The 18,262-nt window shown below is 47.4% G+C and overlaps 1 protein-coding gene across 2 annotated transcripts in view; it reads left to right on the plus strand.

Annotated features, from left to right (window-relative positions):
- The first annotated feature begins 131 nt into the window (after nucleotides 1-131).
- EXTL3 (exostosin like glycosyltransferase 3) overlaps nucleotides 132-18,262 on the plus strand; it is an 83,261-nt gene continuing 65,130 nt past the window's right edge. For both annotated transcript variants that reach the window (XM_020282450.2, XM_020282451.2), the window contains exon 1: nucleotides 132-237. The gene's annotated coding sequence lies outside the window, so the exon portion shown is untranslated. The remainder of the gene's footprint in view (nucleotides 238-18,262) is intronic.

The following is an 18,262-nucleotide window of genomic DNA, read 5'->3' on the forward strand; positions in this document are numbered from 1 at the left end:
GGCTTACTGGGGGCGGGGCGTCGTGGGCGGAGCCGGGAGTCAGCGGGGGCGGTTGGGCTCCAAGAGGGGCGGGGCGTCGTGGGCGGGACTGGGAGCCAGTGGGGGCGGCGGGGCTGGCAGTGGGGCGTGGCTAAGGCCGTCGGGGGCGGGGCCGCCGAGGGGCGGGGCCGGGAGCCGCGGTGCTGTCGCCGGCCGCGGGCCCGCCCCGGAGACCTCCGCACCTGGCGCCGTAGCGAGGTAGGGCTCTTCCGATGTTCGCTGTCGGGGGTGGGAAGTCTTTTCTCAGTTGTGCCAACCCGGGAAGCCCTAAGCTGTTCAAATTCAGCGACGGCTCGTTACTTCTCGCCGAAGCGGGTGTGTCCCGGGGGATCTATTTTAAAACTCTTTGTCTGGTCCCCGCCGGGCGGCCGCGGCTCGGGGCGCTGCCGCTGCCCGGTGCGTGCGAGCGTGCGAGGACTCCGGGCGCGGCGGGGCGGGCGGGCGCGGGGACGCGCAGGTGTCCGCGGGCGCTGTTCGCGCGGCGGGGCCGAGCCCGCGCCCGTGCCTGCTCGGCGGCGTCCGCCGCGCGCCGCGGCAGCGCTGTCCCGCGGGCTGAGCCGGCTCAGTTTGCCATCCCTCACTCGGAGCTTTTGAGTAAAGTTTGGCAGACAGGAAGCCGGAGTGCGGGCGGCAGGGAAGGCTGAAACTTGGCGTCTGTCCTCAGCGTGTCTGGTGGCCCTCCCCGTTACCCCAGCGCTCCCCTTGGTAACAGGCACGCTTGGTTCCAAAACAGTCCTGCCACCTGCGAAGGTTGCACTGTTACGGTTATCTTTATGATTCCTTCCAAATCCAAAACGCTAGGAATGGATCTAGATTCCTTTTTTTGCCAGACACGCCTGTTGACTTGAGATGTTAATCGAAAATAAGAAAATGCTTTCAAACTGTACCTTAGAACAAGGAAAGGAGATACGTCTAAATCTTTGCGAAGCAGAAATTCTTAGCTTCTGCGTGCTTTGCTCTGGAAGTATCAGTTCTCTTTCAAAATATGAAATTAGGAATTGCCCATTATGTATAATATTCAACGTCTAACATTAATAGTTAAAAGCATTGTATATTTGTGAGTACAAAGATACAAATCCTTCAAAGATTAAACACAAGAAAAAAATCATCTTAGCTAGTATACATTAGTGATTAATAAACTCAAAAGCTAAAACCCAAATCTAACAATTCATTAATAGTCACCAACACCCATAAGAACTAGAAGGCACCATTTGGAGTGCAGATGAACAGTTTTGTCAGTGAATTTTGCACACTGGGTTGCACCAGCGCATCTGAAGGAGGTGAATTTTAAAAACTGACCTGTAGCCACAGGCAGTGGAGTTTACAGGAGCTAGCACAAGCAGGTGACTGACTCATCATATACTTATTTCTTCAGCAGATTATTTACCTACAAGCGCAAAGCTGGACTCATTGCTGTAGCCCACTGCTAGTGGAAAATACTGCATGTAGGATCTATGCATGGGGCTGTGTCAGTAGGACCACGGAAGGAGGGGCCCCGGGTATTTCTTAGACACTTGATGAAACAAAAGCATCTTTTACAAGAGCCCTAAACACATGAGTGGCTCAATTTAAAAACACACCATTTATTTTGAAGGGAAAAAGGAATAAAATCCCTCAAAACATTTCCTCTTTGCCTTCAATTTTGTGGTGCCAATTTTTCTTTCCTTTTTTTTTTTCAGATACATGGTATGCAGCCATGGTGGTGCCAATTTTTTTTAAAAATGCTCTTTATTATATAATGATAGTAATCATTAATTAATGGAGTCATGTGACAGGCTATAGAAGCAGTTATTCTAATGGAATTAATCATGTGAACTATCTGAGTTTTACAATAATGAAGCCATCACCTGATTTCTTCCTATTCATATATTTGTTCAGTAAACATCCTGGCCCTGTGCCGGGATTGGAAATATGAAGATGAATAATTTATCCCTTTAAGAAGCCGATCTAGCTGGGGAAATCCACTCAGAGGTAATTTATAATGTGGTGTGTTTGCTAGGGTGATAGGTGTCTGTTCTCAAGGTTACAGGCTCCTACTTCAGTCTAGGGGGTCCGGAAATGACTCCTGGAAAAGTCAATGCTGAAATTAGCACTAAAGGATGACTAACTTTTAGTCAGAAGTGGGAGATGAGCGCGCCAGGTAGGGGACACAAGCATTCACGAAAACATGGGGCAAAGTAGCAAAATAGGAGGCCCAGAAAAATAAGGAATGGGACTGGAGAGAGGTGGGGATCAGATCACAGGAGGCTTTGGAAAGGTGAGAGTGGCACTGACAACTTGGGCAGGACAATGACAGGGTCAGATCTGCTTTAAGTAACTCACTGGGAGGCCCGAGTGGAGGGTGGACTTCCCAGGGTGGGAGGCAGGAAGAAGTGTTAAGAGGCTGCAGCAGGACTTAGGAGGGAGATGATGAGGGTGTAGCTCTTGTAGAAGGCAGACTATTTTCAGCTTTCTCATACATTATTTTGTTTCATTTTTATAACCACTCTTTGCATCTGGTAGAGTAGGATTGCTGGCTTCATTTCATAAGTACCTAGGTGCTCTGTGTACGTCATCCTGATCCTTATAAAGACCCTACAAATCGAGTGTCACTGGCCGACATGACGGAAGCTAATACTGGGGCCCATGTGAGGGGCAGGGGCAGAGTCAGCCCCAGGTCCAGTGTCCAGTGTGGGTCTCATTCTGAGCAGCAGGTGCGCCCTGCTCCCCTGGAGACTGAGGCAACACAGCCCTTCTAGGCAAATCTGCAACCTTGGGAACACCTCTTGGGAGTGGGTGGCAGTGAGAATGCAACGCCCAGCTTCTCTTCATTTAAAAATCCCCTTGAACAAAACAGTGTGGAGGTTCTGAAGAAAATGAAGCATAGAATTACCATGTCATCGGCAGTCCTACTAATGGGTTTAAACCCCAAAGAATTGAAAGCAGGGACCTGAAGGGATATTTTTGCACCCATGTTCATAGCAGCACTATTCGCTATAGCCAAAAGCAACCCAACCATCCGTTTATGGATGGGTGGACAGGCAAACTGTGGTCTATACATACGATGGAACGTTATTCAGCCTTAAAAAGGAAGGAAATCTCGACACATCCTACAATATGGACGAGTCTTGAGGCCATCATGCTAAATGAAATAAACCAATCACAAAAAGACAAATACTGTATGATCCCAGTTGTCTGAGGTCCCTAGAGGAGTCAAATTCACAGATACAGAAACTAGAAGGGGAGTTGCAGGGGCTAAGGAAGGTGGGAGTCGGGAATTAGTGTTTAATGGGGACAGAGTTTCAGCTTGGGAAGATAAAGATGTTCTTGAAATGAATGGTGGTGATGGTTGTACAACAATGTGAATGTGCTTAATGCCACTGAACTGTACACTTAAAAAATGGTTAAGATGGTCAATCAATTTTATGTTATGTATATTTTACCACACACATAAAAAGTCCCACTGAACATCACATTGTGATCAGATTACCAAGATCTAGAAGCTCATGACAAATTTGTGGTAAGGAAGGCTGGGAAATGTGATCCGGAAGATTACAAGGGACATCTCATAGAACCCAGCCCAAGAAAAGAATGCCGGCTGGATTCCTGGATGACAGATCACACAAGTGGAAAGCTGGAAAGTAGCAGAGAGATCGTTTTGTTCTACCCTCTCCCTCTCTCTTTGTATTTTTATTTTTTGTAGAAATGGGGTCTTGCCTTGTTGTCCAGGCTGCTTTGAACTCTTGGCCTCCAAATGGTTGGGATTATAGGTGTGAGCCACCATGCTTGGCCTCATCCCCCACTTTTTCCAGATGAGAACAGTGAGGCCCAGAGTTATCAGGTGACTTGCCCAGGATCACTGAACATGTTCGGGCAAAGGGAAAATGCGAAGCCAAACCCTGTCCTCCCTTGCCAGGTGACTAGCGCCTGGCACCGACAAGGAATCTCACCGATGACAGACAAAGGTGTGCTTTCTTTCCAAGCAAAAGCAAAGCAGCTTTCCATCTTTATCAGCTTGCTATGGCAAATTCACAGGATGACAGTTACAGAAGAGATTTGGGTGAATAGAATGTGGTGTTTGGTTACTGGGTGTGTAGGTATCCATGTGGGAGAGTGGTAATAAGGGTTCATTCATTCATTATAAAATATTTGAGGACCTATAATGTATCCAACATCCTCTCCAATTTCCAGTTTTTTCCATCTAGTAACAATTCTCTGCCAACTTTATTCTGGATGCTCTACCAATTGCCCTTAGACATGAACTCTTAAGTTATATAAACCTTCACTGACTCCTGGACGGGGTCCATGGGGAACAGGTAGAGTTGGAGGGGGGTGTACCTCGTGAGCCATGAAGTGGGAGGGTGTCGAATGCCAGAGAGAGTTCCGATTCCAGCAAGGAAGCCACCTGGGGCGACAGGATTCCAATTAGGGCGTGTGTCTGGGGACTTGCCAGTGCAGAGGGATTAGAATCCCATTCATGTCAGTCACCCCCGGCACTGACTGAGTGTGGGGACTGCCTGGAGGTCTGAGTGCCCACATGAAGCTTCAGAGTAATACACGCAGAGGAACCCCAAAAGACCAAAAGAGCAATACTAGGAGACAAGCAGAGGTGCGAAGAAAGAGACAGAGGTGGAGAGAGGGCAGTCTGCAGATACTCCAGTTTTCATGAGCGGACATCCCAATCTTGTGGTCTCTAAGGATAAAGCCAGGTTGACTCTTCACAACTGTGCATAAAGATGCATAGAGCCTCTTTTGCTTTTTCATTCAATACTTGGACCTGCCTGCTTCCACGAGACCTCAGGTGTGGGATACAAGGTAAAGCATAAAAAATAATACCCTAGGCTAGTTTAGTAAAACGAGCACCAGCTTTAAAATCTCTTATGAAACTCTAGGTCAGGGGTCCTCAAACTTTTTAAACAGGGGGCCACTTCACCATCCCTCAGACCGTTGGAGGGCCAGACTATAGTTTAAAAAAACTATGAACAAATCCCTATGCACACTGTACATATCTTATTTTGAAGTAAAAAAACAAACGGGCAGCCGGGCGAGGTGGTTCACGCCTGTAATCCTAGCTCTCTGGGAGGCTAAGGCGGGCGGATTGCTCAAGGTCAGGAGTTCGAAACCAGCCTGAGCAAGAGTGAGACCCCGTCTCTACTATAAATAGAAAGAAATTAATTGGCCAACTAATATATATATATATACAAAAAATTAGCCGGGCATGGTGGTGCATGCCTGTAGTCCCAGCTACTTGGGAGGCTGAGGCAGCAGGATTGCTTGAGCCCAGGAGTTTGAGGTTGCTGTGAGCTAGGCTGACGCCACGGCACTCACTCTAGCCTGGGCAACAAAGCGAGACTCTGTCTCAAAAAAAAAAACAAAAAAAAAACAAACGGGCAAAAACGCCTGCATGTGGCCTGCGGGCTGTAGTTTGAGGACGCCTGCTCTAGGTCCTTGGAAACGTTACCTAACCAAGCAGAGTGTTACAGTTCCTTATCTCTAAAACGCAAATGATAACAGCTTTACAGAGTTGTTGTGAGCATTAGAAATCCATTAACATTTTCATTCAGTGACCCTAAGTGTCACCTGGGTGAGGAGCAGGAGAGGAAAGGGTGGGTAAGCTGGGGTGCCTGCCCCTAGGAGCCCCAGGACAGGGTGGAGGAAGACAGACGTGTGGACAGATAGGCAGAGTGAGACTTTGAAGGACTCTGCTGGGAGTGTACAGAGGTGACAGTGGGGACAGTGAAGGAAAGGTGTTCTAGGCACACAGGAGACGCAAGGTACATGCTGGCTGTTTTTAAAACGGTAAAACGTAAAAGTGATCAAAGCAGTGAAGCAGAAATAAACCCTCCGAGGCACCTGAGATGAGACGTTTCAGCATAGAACTTGGCTTTGAGTTTCTTGGAAGCCGCAGTAGAAAAGGAAACGGGGTGCGTTACATCGTGTCTCATTCTGGCAAGAGAAAGTGTACGGACTCAACTTCAGAAAGGACATTTTTCTGGAGCTAAACTCAAGGAAGGCTTCATCACATAGGCTCCCTCGAATATAATTTTGAAGTTGTGGACAGTATCTTCAACAACATTGCACGGACAGCTCTGAAAACGTGACGCAGATGCATGGTTTTATGCCACGACACTCTTCTTACCTTTGATGGAAACCGTCTGGAGTTGTCAGTGAACGTGTGAGGTGGATTTCTGTTAGAATCCTGCTGTGCTAGGATTCCAGGAGGGTCACTTTCAGGAAGTCACCTGAGTGTGAGTCAGCAGAGGAACCCGGAGAAGTGGGCAGATTTGGAAAAATTCTCCTTGTCCTGCGCTCAGATATTTTCCCTGTCCCCAGAGGCTAGAGCATCCCTCAGTCCAACTAAGTGGTCCCACAGGCGTGGAAGCTTCGAAACAAGAATAGAACAAGTCCTGTGCTAATCTTGACACCAGACAGCAGGCTCTGGGGACGACCGTGCCTGCTGCTGGTGGGTAGACCCGAGATTAACAACCAGCCGGTGAATCCGCTTCAGATGAACTAACCAGGAGGTCGTGCGAGGGCGTGGGAGAGGCACGGACTTTGAAGTCAGACAAATCTGGTTCAAATCCTGGCTCTGCTACTTACCAGCAATGTGGTTGCACAAATTACTTAATTTCTCTTATCCTCAGTGGTATATTAATACCTACCTGGTATTAGTTGTTTTCGCAACTAAAGGTAAGGCAGATAAACCGTAATAATAGCAGCTAGCAATGGTTGGAGCTTACATAAGATCAGGCCCTACGCTAAGTGCTTTGCCTGTATTATTTCATTTATTCTTCATGGCAGTGCTCTCTGGCGCATACTCACTGGCAACTAGAAGGTGCTCAACAAATGGTATACATTAGTATTATCAGTGTCAAATTAATAAAAATATTAAATCTGGACCATTGGTTTATAGTCCATGAACTAAGAATGGTGTGTGAATTTTTTAATGGGGAAAAAAATAAAAATAGGACTAATATTCATGACATATGAAAATGATATGAAATGCAAATTTCAGCATCTATACACAAAGTCTTATTGGCATACATCCATGCCCTTTTGTTTACTGTCTATAGCTGCTTTCCGTCCACAGTGGCAGAGCTCGGTAGCTGTGACACAAATCCGTGCAGCCTGCAAGTCCCCACGTAGGTGCTGGGTGGCCTATCACAGAAACCATTTGCTGAGCTGGAACAAGCCCTCCAGGGCAGCCACAGAACAGAGACTCAGCCAGCCCTGGTGTAGCAGGACTGCCTAGGGGTGACTGTTCAGAGATGGGATCTGGAAGGAGCCAAAATCCCACCTGCCCTCACGTTTGGGCCAGAAGTTAAGGGCTGTTCTGGGCTGTTCCATGTCCACACGGGTCTGGTTGAGGAGAGAAACGGGGCTTTGGCTAATGCAGGCAGGCGCTAGATCTTGGTGAAGCAGACTGAGAAATCCGGGACCTCTGAGCTCTGTTTTTATGCTTTTGTATTTGTTAGCTTTTCCCTCTGTGCTTTAGCAAACATTCTCTTTCAAATATTCTAATCTTAGCTAAGCCAAGGGAAAGAAACGATCGATTCACACCTGGGTTGGGACCGAGTCCAAACTTCCTCACTTGGCTTAAGCCACCGGTGTCCGTTCTGGCACCGTCGCGTTCCGTGTCTGGACGCCTGTCCTGGTCTGCCCGCACCTGTGCTCTGCGCATGCGTGCAGCTCTCGGTCCCGAGGGCGGGCCTGGCTCCTCGCGCCTTCTCACGTCTGCGCCCGCCCTCCACACCCCTGCCTGGCACATCCTGAGCTTTCGGCGTGGCCCCCTCGGACCCTTTCTGCCTCGCCTCCCTGCTGCTGTCCACGCACGTCCCTCTCGGCACCGTGGCTCTGCGTGGGCATCGCTCACCGTCCGCCGGTTCTTTCCCGTAACCTTGGCCCCTCACCTCGGTCCTGGGGCGGTAACCGTGAACGTGTGAAGGTGAGGAGGACACGAGTCCTCTGAGGGGCCAGGGGGAGTGAACTTTCTAGCCCAAGAACCTGGACGTTATAGGTGAGAGATTCGATGGGTAAATGAAAACTCAGGTAAGGGAGGCCCAGGGTGGTGAAGTACCTGCCTGGACTTTTTATTTTCCTGTATGAAGGATATGGAATAATGCAGTAGGAAATACCCTCAACTATAAAAGCCCCAAACCACTATTTAAACAGTATTCGTGTCATACCTCTCCGAAGGTAGAGATCACGTTGTAATTCAGAGGATGTTTCAGGAGGGGCCGAAACAATATGGGACGACAGCTTTGTTGGTCACGAAACAAAGTATAAGGATAGAACTGGGAAAATGCAGTGTCTTTCAAGTCCAGGTGTCTCCCGTGAGTTCTTGGCACTCTCAACTGAATCTTGAGTTCTGGGGCTGGAAGGATCTTACCTAGTGGCCTTTTGGCATCTGTCTGCTCTCTGCAAGGATCATGTCTGCTCTTGGGAGAATTGTTGCCGGAAACTTTGATCTCCTAACTGGGTGACCACTGAGATCTCAAGACCTTTATTTTACGAGCACAGTTTGAGTTGGGTTTTTATTATCTCACTCTGGCCTGTGGGATCTTATCGGTCACTCTGGGCCCTGCCGTGCCAGTGGTGTTATCTGCACCAGCTTGGCCATTCACTCTGCAGAAAACTTAATGTCACATCAGCCAACTTTAAAAGTTCCTCTTTCAGATCATTCGTGAAAAATATCCCAGTGATAACATTTCTTTATAAAAGGAGAGCTTTTGCAAATCATTTGTCTCATTGTAATCAAGCACTGACTCTCAGATTCCTCCCTTTCTCTCCAGATTTCGGCAAAACGGGAGTGGTTTCTGCCATGCACCCTCATGCACCCTTGCTTACAGTCCTCGTTTTCCAGGCAGCGTTCTCTCCCTGCTGTTCTCCCCGGCAGTTTCACATGCGCCTTCATTTTCCTCTACCCTCCCGGGCATCCCTCGCTCTCAGCAGAGGAGCCGCCTGCAGCTCGGTGCAGAAGGCAGAGGCAGTTCCTGCCGCCCTGCGACTGCGTCTCATTAATTCCTTCTCTCTTTCTGTCCTGTTCCAGCTTCGATCCCTTGAATTAGGGCCGACCTTTAGATCTGTGCTCTGGTCCTCCTCCCTTCTAAGGGGCCTTGCTCTCATGGCTTCTCCCGTCTCCTTCCGCCCTCCCGTGAGCCTTTGCGAGTTCTGTGTCTTGTCCATCAAATTCATCTTCCTCCGGCACCCCTGCCTTCACTACCTAACCTTGCCACTTGGGATGGCTCGCGTCCACTCACCCTTCCTGCCCTCCCTTCACTCTGGCTTCTGCTCCCCACGCCCCACTGCAGCTGTTCTCACAAAAGTCACAGCTGCTTCCTTCCTGCTAAGTCCGATGTACATGTCTTAGTCTCTAGCTGACTCATCTCTCAAAAGCACTTGGCTAGGCCGGGTGCGGTGGCTCATGCCTGTAATCGTAGCTCTCTGGGAGGCCGAGGCGGCGGATTGCTCAAGATCAGGAGTTCAAAACCAGCCTGAGCAAGAGTGAGACCTCGTCTCTACTAAAAATAGAAAGAAATTAATTGGCCAACTAATATATATAGAAAAAATTAGCCGGGCATGGTGGCGCATGCCTGTAGTCCCAGCTACTTGGGAGGCTGAGGCAGGAGGATCACTTGAGCCCAGGAGTCTGAGGTTGCTGTGAGCTAGGCTGACATCACGGCACTCACTCTAGCCTGGGCAACAAAGTGAGACTCTGTCTCAGAAAAAAAAAAAAAAGCACTTGGCTTTACTGACCACACGTGTGTTTTTGCAAAGTTCTCTTTGGAACCAAGTGCAAGCTCAGGTCACTCCCAGCAGGAGAGCCACGGAAGTGGAGAGACAGGTGTTGGGACAAGGAAAGGGACTTTTGCTCAGAGAGCCAGCAGCCTGAGAAGGTGGTGGACTCATGTCCTAAAAGCCATCTTAAGTTAGTGTGAACTTTAGGCTCCTTTTTATGCTAAGGGAGGTGGGAAGAGAAGGGGATACAGCGGGTGACCTAGGACCGCAGACATCTGGGTGTCAGCAAGAGGCTGAGGAAGTTGCGAAGCTGATTTGTTCTTGGCCAGTTAACTTTGGGTGACACAGGTCAGGTCACAGTGTTCCTATAAATCTTTTTTTTTTTTTTTTTTTTGAGACAGAGTCTCACTTTGTTGCCCTGGCTAGAGTGAGTGCCGTGGCGTCAGCCTAGCTCACAGCAACCTCAAACTCCTGGGTTCAAGTGATCCTCCTGCCTCAGCCTCCCGAGTAGCTGGGACTATAGGCATGTGCCACCATGCCCGGCTAATTTTTTTCTATATATTTTAGTTGGCCAATTACTTTTCTTTCTGTTTCAGTAGAGACGGGGTCTCGCTCTTAGGCTGGTCTCGAACTCCTGACCTTGAGCAATCCGCCCGCCTCAGCCTCCCAGAGTGCTAGGATTACAGGCGTGAGCCCCTATAAATCTTTAACATAGCATCGTTACTCATGTACATACTTTACTCATCTCCCCAGAAGTGAGTTTTGGGAAAGTGACGGTTCCATCTTTCTTGGAGAGTTGAACTACAAACTAAATTCTTGCTGCGATGAGCTGGTCGCCGACTGGGGAGGCTTGTAACCTCAAGGGGAGGAGCCTAGGGTGTGGGGGCGCTACGATCACACCCAACCGCCACACACGGGGGTCTTGCTCTCAGCCTCTGTGCCAGGTTGTCACTTTTGCTTAGGGTTCTTGACATTCTTGCCAACACTTTTTGCTGCGCAGTAGGAGCTGCGAGAGAAAGAAATTTGAGTTTTCCTCATCTTGTATTAAAATACTTAATTATCTCTGCAGGAAATGATCAGGGAAGGAATAAATGACAGCTCGGCTTAGAACGTCGCTCTGAATCAATTAGGAATTGCCACTGACTGTCCTTGGCGTGTGGCAGAGAGGTCTCAGCGGGAGAAGTCAGGGTGCAGCCTGGAGCGTGGGGTGGGGGTTGGACGGGGAGACCACCAGTGGAAGTCCTTTGACACTGGTCATCCTTCCAGGCTAAGGTGAAGGAAGCAAAGAGTTGATGCCTCCTGTATACACCTCACAGTGTTCAGCGTTACGTCATTGTCATTTCTGGACTCTGAGTCTTAGGAAAGATACATACGGCTCTCCCGGCTCTGTGTATCCCTCCTCCTCTGCTGATCTGCGGTTGCCCAACCCTCTGGAATGTTCACATCCTCCAGAGGTCACTCTGAACAAATCCTGCTGGAATTTTTAAAAAATATTATTGGGAAATATTTCAAGTGTTTGGAAAGTACAAAGAATAATATCACATATTCCCCACTTAGCTTTGACACATCTTAACGCTCTGCTGCTTTGCTTCAGATCCTTTTTATAAATTAAAAAAAAATAATAGATGGGCCAGGCATGGTGGCTCATGCCTGTAATCCTAGCACTATGAAGGCTGAGGTGGGCAGACTGCTTGAGGTCAGGAGTTCGAGACCAGCCTGAGCAAGAGTGAGACCTCGTCTCTACAAAAAATAGAAAAATTAGCCAGGCGTGGTGGTGTGTGCATCTGTAGTCCCAGCACTTTGGGAGGCTGAGGCAGGAGGGTTGCTTGAGCCCAGGAATTGGAGGTTGCAGCAGTGAGCTATGATGACACCACTGTACTCCAGCCTGGACAACAGAATGAGACCTTGTCTCAAATAAATATATATGTATATATCTATAGATGTCAGCCAGGCATGGCGGCTCACCTCTGTTTGCCTGTTTATCTGCCTTGGTCCGTCCGTGCTCCCTGTGTTGTGAGAACATTTGATGTGGCAGGAGCTGCCGTGTGTTACGGGCGGTCAGTCCAGGGTGGACACCCAAGCTGGCCAATCAAAGACTCTTGTGAATTTTGAACTTTTGTCCTCCAATACACTCCCCTTCCTGTCATTTGAGTTTCATTCACTCACAATCCAGAGAGTCCTGACTAATAAAGGGGAGGTTTTGTGCTTTGGTGCTGTTCCCAAGCGTGGGGTCCTTAGTACAGACACCTTGCAAATGTCAAGGTCTACTGTATCTTTTTAAGCACTGAGGGGCTTGATTCTGCATCTAATTTTACTGACTTTCCTCGATACAAAGCTGTTTGTTAAATGGTGGGAAACTTGGCTAGCTTCAGATATGCCCAAACCTACACCCATCATTTAAGTATTTGCGTACTCTTCCCACAATCACTAAGGAGCTGTGGAAAAAAAAGATTGGTACAGATTCAAACGTTATATGTTAAGGTTCTTTTATTTATTTATTTTTATTTTATTTTATTTTTTTGAGACAGAGTCTTGCTTTGTTGCCCAGGCTAGAGTGAGTGCCGTGGCGTCAGCCTAGCTCACAGCAACCTCAAACTCCTGGGCTTGAGCAATCCTGCTGCCTCAGCCTCCCGAGTAACTGGGACTACAGGCATGCGCCACTATGCCCAGCTAGTTTTTTCTGTATATATTAGTTGGCCAATTAATTTCTTTCTATTTTTAGTAGAGACGGGGTTTCACTCTTGCTCAGGCTGGTTTTGAACTCCTGACCTCAAGCGATCCGCCTGCTTCGGCCTCCCAGAGAGCTAGGATTACAGGCGTGAGCCACTGTGCCCGGCCGTTATTTGTTAAGTTTCTGAGATGAATATGACCATCGTCATTATTTGGGTTGAGAAGGTGGAAGGAAAAACGTGGTTTGAGGTGTGGATGTGCAGTTGCAGACCCAGAAAGAGGAGGACCCTGGGGATTGCTGGCGTGGAGGGCATCCCAGCGATGCACACAGCTCTGTTAGGCTGCCCTGTCCTGAACCAGCACCTTGGACAGCTCCACTCTGCCTTCCCGGGCTAGAAGGGTCACACTGACCTACAGCCCAATGACATCCAGCGTAATGAGAAATCATTTACAATTGTAACATTTTAATTTTCATCATCAAGATCTGTAACATTTGTATGCTGCACATCTGATCTTCCTGTCTTTATCCTTGAAGGTTTCAGGGATATGTAAGAATAGTGGTTTGGTTTTATTTTTAATGTGTACATCTTTCATATTTTGCACAATTTTTTTTTTTTTTGGTTTGTAAAGGCAGTGTATAGTCATGGAAAGCATATCAAAGCTTAAAAACCAGGGAGAAAAGAACCCACCCATTATTGCACAACTTGAAGGCAGCAACAGTCACGTTTGAGCATATTTCTCTGCCGTGTCTCCAGGGAGTGTTCCCAGCCTGGCTTGGCAGCCGGCCTTGCTTCTGTCCTGGCTCTTTGACCTCCTGTGCTGCACTCCTCCCTTCATAGACATTTGCTTAATCGACCTCCCCTCCACTCTCTGCCCTCCGATTGTAAGGATTCGAGCCAGCTGCGGAGGATTCTGGTAGCCGGTGAGGATAGCTGATGAGAAGCCTCCCGGCCAGGGGGGAGGCCTGGGGAACGGGTAGTGCCCTGGATGCAGCAGGCTGTGCCTGGCTCAGGGGGACAGGCTCAGGGGGACATCATCTGGAGAGACAGCTCAGAAGCCATGTGCTCCTGCTCTTTTTTTGCTTTCCCCACTGTTCACCTGAGCAAAGCTAGAAGCCTATGCTCTCTACCCAATGGGGAGGGTCCCACCAAAACCAACCTCCTGTGCATATGCCAGGCCTCAGTGGGGATATTTGTCATTATTCTCTTCTTGATTGTTTTGAATGGGAAGATACTCTCATGGTGGACAATATATCCCTGTGTTTCATAGAGCAGAAGTCTCCCTCCTGTTCTGCCCCCCGCCCTGTTTTCACCCTCCCTCACCCCTCTCCAGGTAATCAACCTTGTGTTCCTGCGTGTGTTCATCCAGACTTTCTTATGAATACTAAAACGCATTCAAATGTATTCTATATGCTTGTTTTCTCCTCCTTGTGAACAAAAGGAAGTGTCTTATGCACATTTTCTGTACCTTGCCAGGTTTTTTGGGTTTTTTTTTCCACCTAATAGATCTTGGAGATTTAAAAAAATCTCTCTCCATTGAAAGCTTCCTCATGCATTTTTATACCTTCAGAATATTCCATTGTATAATGTATATGTAGCGTAATGTATTTAACCAGTCCCCTTTCAAGGGCATTTGAATTCTTTGCAGTCTGGTGTTATTTTGAGTAATGCCGCAATGAGTAACTTTGAATGCGTTATTTCTTAAGTGTGGGCAAAGGATAAATTCCCAGAAGTTAAATTAGTGGGCCAAAGGAAATGTTCATTTGTAATTTTGATCTCCGTGGCTGAATTCCCTCCACAGGGGGTTGTGCCAATTTGTACTTCCACCAGGAAGGTACGCGAATACAGCATTTGCTTCTTTTGGGGGCTTCTTACATACTTTTCACACGGTCCCTTGATTGCTCTTCCATTGTTTTCATCTTGATGTTGTCCTCCCAATTAGAGGACGAGTTTATCGAGAGCAAGGGCCACGCATTTTTCTGCTTTGGAATTGTCTCCATTTATAAATAATAGAACACGGCTCCCTAGGAGCATGCTAACTTTTGCTTTCAGTATTATTGAGGAGATTAGGCCAATTAAACCTTAATTATAAGAGGATTCTTACATTTGGCTAGAGTTCAATTGAACTAACTGATTTCTCTCCCAAAGTCAAGATATTAGGAATCCTCACCCTACAGCAGGTTCACCTACTTATGTGTCAGCTTCTGTCTGACTTTGGTTTCCCAGATTCAACCCAGGGCCCAGCAGAAACGGGGTAATTACATGCCTGCCCCGCCATTTAGTCACATGTTTTCCTCATTTGCACCAGCGCCTGCCCCAAACTCAGCAAGAGAACAAAGAGCTGCTTTTAAACTCTTGGTACGCACCGCCTATATAAACATCATGCACTGTAGTTAGTTTCCCCATATCCTCGCAGCAAAAATGCACTAATTGTTTCTTTGTTGTCTCGTTCCTACCATATTGGATTCCCCTAAGTGTCTAATTCTGCCTGGGGATCCTAGGGTCTTCACACCCTTTTCTTGCTTATCCCTTTGCAAGAATTTGTACAATGGCATGACCCCTCACACATTTACAATCTGCCTCTGAACTTTTAAGTTTAAATAGTTGAAAAGGATATATTTTACAGAATATTGTCCATATTGACTCCAAAAAGTAGAGTTGTTGAATATTCATGTACACATATGTTAAATCCTTATACAAACACACACACACATTATATATATAGTCTCCCAGTTTTTATTGTGTTAAAATATACACAACACTGTTTGCCATCCTAACCATTTTTAAGTGTACGGGGTATTAAATACATCAATAATGTTGTGCAATCATCACCACCATCTGTCTTCCAGCAACCAGTATTGTGGATGGAGTTTGATGTCAGTTTAATTCCCTTTCCTTTTTATATCCATCCCCCTTCCCGCCCCAGTGGAAGCTTTTAAAATTTCTTGGAGTTCTGAAATTGCACAAGAATGTAACGACTTTAGAGTTTTTCTTTTTCACTCTGTGCAGCAGTCAGCTGGCCATTTTAATCAGAAGTTGGGGCTCTCATTGCCACAGGGATGTCTTTATTGATATCTTTGATGATTTCCTTCCTCCTTTTTCTCCTTTTGGAATCCCTGTTAATGCAATATTGGACCATGTGAATCTACCATCCGCGAGCCTCGTCTTTTCTCTCATATATCCCTGTTTTCATCTCTGTGCTTAGTCTGAACGTTTTCCTTTACTTTTAGATCATAAGCTCAGCCTTTCCTTATGTACATTCTAATAAAGTCAGTTCTTCTACTGAATTTTTTTCCCCTGTAATCATACCTTAATTCCTAAGCACTCTTTTTTTTGTTCTTTTCTGATTAGGTTTTCTATGTTTAGCTGCTTTAACGAATGACCCTAATGATTGCACGTGGCGCTCTTCTGTTACCACTCAGTTTGGAGCTTCCAGGGGCTTCTTTTTAAGACCTGGCCTTCCCTGTGGCATTTGAGTCTGTGGTTTCTTTGGCTTGTTCCTTGTCAGTCTCATCCTAGCGCTGTCTGCCCTCAAGGAATTCCTAAGATTTCTGGCCTGCTGATGGCAGCCTTGCTTATTTTTCTGCTGATATTATTTCATTCTTTTTCAAAATATCTTTTGTGTTATTTCACTGGGTCCTTGAATGGGAGAGAAGGATCTTATACTGAATTCATCAGTTTAGGCTGGAAGGTTCTTTTCTTTCTTAGAATTGTGTTCCAGTTCTCTCCTTCCCTCTTCAGCTCCCTGGCTTGTCTCCCGAACTTGCATAATGGTCAAGTGCCCTGGACTGTTCTCCTGGCAGGCTAGACTGGAAGATGTGGGAGTCTCCGGAAGGTAGGTCTGCTGACCCAGCCACCAGATATTCTGCGACTGCAAGGATGGGAGAATATGGTTGCACTAATGTGGCTCTTCCAGGGTTCACCTGTGCCCTGTCCAGGAATCATTGCTCTGGATGAGTCAGGTAGGCAAGAATGACCTTCTTCAATCCTTTTTTTTTTTTTTTTTTTGAGACAAGGTCTCACTTTGTTGCCCAGGCTAGAGTGAGTGCCGTGGCATCAGCCTAGCTCATAGCAACCTCAAACTCCTGGGCTCAAGCAAGCCTCCTGCCTCAGCCTCCCAAGTAGTTGGGACTACAGGCATGCACCACCATGCCTGGCTAATTTTTTCTATATATATTAGTTGGCCAATTAATTTCTTTCTATTTATGGTAGAGATGGGGTCTCGCCTTTGCTCAGGCTGGTTTCGAACTCCTGACCTCTAGCAATCCGCCCGCCTCAGCCTCCCAGGGAGCTAGGATTACAGGCGTGAGCCACCGCACCCAGCCCCTTCTTCAATCCTATTGCAGTAGAAGTCACAGCTCAACTCTGAATACAACAGGGACAGCTGGGGACTTGTAGCCAACGGGCAGGGTTCAAGGGTCAGTGGCTGGAAAAATTAATAGGAGGAACTTGGCTAGGTTCTAGGGTTGTTGGGGTGGGGAATTCTTGCTAAACTGGGCTCAGAATACCAAGGACATGAGGCCTAGTCGAGAAGATGACCAGGGAGCCTTTTGGAAGTGTGGTCAAGGAGAGGGAGTCCTTTGTCCGCCCCTTCCTCATTCCACCTACAAGGTACTGTGAACTTTTCTGTTCAACGCTGGGATTCTTTCTTGGCCTCCTGGCCACGTGGCTACCTTCCCCGCTGAATAGCTCAAGCCTGTGATATCTCTTTATTTGCATAGTCCTGATTGGTGACATTTCCTTAAAGCTTACTCATTCCTAACCCTTTGGCAGGCAGAAAGGAATCGTGTTTAAGCACAGGCTTTGTAATGAGCGCTTGGGGTCAGATGCCATCTCTGCTACTGATTCGTTGTGTGACTTTGGGCAGGTCACTGAAAAATACCTTCTTCCCAGAGTTAACTATTAATGTAATTGTGAATATCATTGCTCGCTAAATGGAAGCTACCAATTATATTAGCATGATGTTGACCCAGACTCACACCATCTGGACCTCCTGAAGCCAGTCCCAACGAGCTCGCTAAATCGCGGCTAATAAACAAGTTCACCCAGGCGTGGCAGATTGGCGAGCATCTATTAGGATCCAGTGGCCACAGCATGGCCTTCTTTCCTTTGATGGAAGTGGAAGCCCTGAGGCCCTCTCTGGGACCCCTCTCACTCTGAAAACCAGTCCGAGGTGTCTGCAGTGTGCCCTGCACTAACTATAAGGAAAGTGCCCTAACTCTGTTCCAATAGCAGCATGCATCAAGGCCATCGGAATGCTCTTTTATAATGGCATAATTATTGCCGCAGTTTCCTACGGCAGTACTTAAAGTGCGGCAGAGTGTTACCGTACTACAGCTTCTCTGCTTTTTCATGCCTGGCAAATGCTTCTCCGCAAGTTACCATCTCTGGCGTGGCACTGCTACCCTGTTAGGTTAATTGATACGTACTTTGTAGCCCCTTTGAAAAGTGTATCTGAAAGGTCTCAGAAGTCTGAGAAGGGGAGTGTGTGTGTTGCACAAACTTTGGGGAACATGGATAGGAGGAAGCCCTGTCATTTTTGTAGTAAACTCAAGACAAAGGCCCGAAATGGAACAGGGTCCTTGTAAATCGTGGGGACCGCAGATGTCGTTTCTGCTTTTGATGTCATCTTGAACTTCTCTTCTCAGTTCTCCGACATGAACAGAAAAATCAGTGTCATCAAGAATAGTGCAGTGGGTGTCTAAGTGGACACGTGTCCCCTTCCAGCAAGTCTCAACCGTGACTTCACTTCCAGGGCTCACAGCACAACAGGGCTGAACTCACCGCTGACCCATCGAGTCTGAATCACCTGTACTGAGATGCCAGGTTGCAGGCGT

Source organism: Microcebus murinus, chromosome 24, assembly GCF_040939455.1.
Source record: "Microcebus murinus isolate Inina chromosome 24, M.murinus_Inina_mat1.0, whole genome shotgun sequence".
In the NCBI taxonomy this organism is placed as follows: Eukaryota; Metazoa; Chordata; class Mammalia; order Primates; family Cheirogaleidae; genus Microcebus; species Microcebus murinus.